The sequence below is a fragment of the Penaeus chinensis genome, chromosome 2 (assembly GCF_019202785.1).
Source record: "Penaeus chinensis breed Huanghai No. 1 chromosome 2, ASM1920278v2, whole genome shotgun sequence".
NCBI lineage: Eukaryota > Metazoa > Arthropoda > Malacostraca > Decapoda > Penaeidae > Penaeus > Penaeus chinensis.
In genome coordinates, this window is record NC_061820.1 from 25,248,375 (window position 1) to 25,251,108 (window position 2,734).

Genomic DNA, 2,734 nt, shown 5'->3' on the forward strand with positions numbered 1-2,734 from the left:
ATCCACACCCACACATTACATGTCACGTGGTCATTCATCGCCGTTTCATAAATATTCGACTTTCACATAATGATAGTGAATCAGAACATGAAATGTGACATTTATGACACTATTATGTATGAAAATGTATCTATATCTATGTTGGTAAAAATGGTTAATATTTACACTTGTTATCCCTCATCCAGCAATGGAGCTTCCCGTGCGCTTTCCACATACTGCCGGGCGAACTGGAAGCGATGTTGGCAATGGCGTTTGTTCAACCTCTCTTTGATGACTTTGATGAATCCCATCTGCATTTGGTCGTTTTCTTCGCCGTACGGCTTGTTACCGGAAGCTGAATTTATGAATATGCATTATCATAGCGCGCCTCAAATATATGATAATGTGTTTATTATTTTCTAGATAGTTCCTCTTCCGGTAAATTAGTCAGGTTCCGGTAAACAAACAAGTGCTTAGATAGCTTTTTGCAAACCCGGAAATGAGTATTTCAATCATTAATATATCAATATAATACATCAAAGCTTTGATTTTGCAGTAGTTATGCTAGTTTCATCTACACTTACGCTTAAACTTTACACAGACATTCACTTATATAGACAAGGAAAATATGGACTGCATATGTGTCAGATAAAAGTAGAGAGTGAGATTAAATTCCCACTTCGTCAAAATGAACAAGATTTTTCTTTCACGAGATCAGATATACTGCACGTGTATTGGGAGTCGGTTCTTAGACTTTCAATATTCACCCACCCTGGAATCACCCAGCTAGTGGTTGCTCGAGATGAAACAAGCAAATATATATTTTCTCGCTCAGCTATTCAAATGCCGATGCGACTCCTCGGAGAAACGCCACTACTTGTGTAATAATAAAAGCGAAAACTATGATCTGATTTGAGGACAAGACTTCGTATTTACATTGACGCTACACACGCACACACACACACACACACACACACACACACACACACACACACACACACACACACATATATGTATGTATATATACATATATACTACAATATTATGCACACTAGTATGTTTACTCATACACACACACACACACACACACACACACACACACACACACACACACATTTATATATATATATATATATATATTTAGATTATGGAAAAATGCACATGTGTGTGTGTTTTATAAATGTATATATCATGTGTTATATGCATTTAGTTCTTTCGGTGTGTTGGGTTAACCTTTTTTGCAAATCCGCTAATAAAATGACAACAATAGAAATTAACCACAGATACAGTGGTGTTATGAACTATACACCTGGACAGTTATGAAGATAATGCGGCTATCACACCTTTATGAGTACAAAATTTTCATACCTGATTGAAATTATTTGGTTGCGCAGCTTTATTGTTTACTAAATAATCATATTTATAGATACTGTACTGAAATGAATATAATAAGTGTGCTAATAAAAAAAAATGTCACTGGAAGAACTATTATCGTGATGATATTTACCATCTTGTTGTGCGGGTTAGTTTTATTATTCATTGCAGAGTATGAATAATAACATTAATCTAAAATTTAGTTGAAATTTTGGGGTCCTTTATTTAAATGAAAGTTCGGGTCAGCCTCGAGAGACGTGAATATTAGTGTTCTTACAACGTCTTACAACTGCCTTTTTCACCCTGACCCTCACTTTCTCGCCCTAGCAGATATAGGAATTGAAGTCAAACTTTGTATTTAATCAAGTTAGATAAAAAATTATGTTTCATCTCCATTCATATGTATGCTTTTATTGCTCTAGATTTCATAAGCATATTATCACTTACCTTTAGTCAAGCTATTAATATTTAGTAGTATCATGCCATGATACAAAGCAGGAAAACTCTTCAAAATTATATGTCAGATAAAATGTGGCTTATAATTTGTCATATCATATTTTCCCGGATGGAGTGCGGAATTAATTCATTTTGAATAAAATTAGACTTTAAAACTCGGAGAATATCGCCACACAAATAAATTATGAATTGAAAATGAAGGGGAAAATGAGAAACAAAGAATTTCAACAATTACGAGTTGTAAGATGATGCCAATATCACCAGTGTCACCTCTTTCCTCAGTCCAAAGGATTTACGTGCCTTGTACTCTGAATGGTGTAATGGGAAGCTCTGTTCCCATGCAAAGAATTTCCTAGTCTTCATAACTTCGGTACCCTGATATATGAACATGGACACGCCAACGAATATGCAATATATAGGGCAAATGTCGTGTACACAAATTCTAACTACGAATATTGGAATCTTTCACAAAATATTGAACACGACAGCGATTACTTTATGGACGAGGGGCGGTACAGAAATGGGGAAGAAAGGGAGGAATGGATGGAGCTGCATTCGAAGCACAAACCTATGCAAAGAGACGTTACGGGCACACACGCACACACACACAAATACACACACACACAAACACACAAACAGACACGCACACACGCACAAACACACACACACACACACACACACACACACACACACACACACACACACACACACACACACACATGCCCTTCTGGAGAAACCACTGCTCTGCTGCTAGCAACTTCACCGTAACCCTGGCACGGGGAGTTCATAGGGCACTATCCTTGAACCCCTGGGCCCAGTTTACCGTCCTGTCCAGGGCAATTATATTCATTCATATTCGTGCCATCCCCGATGCGGGGTTTGTCGAACTACTTGGCACCATGTTAATATCATGTAGTTGACTGGG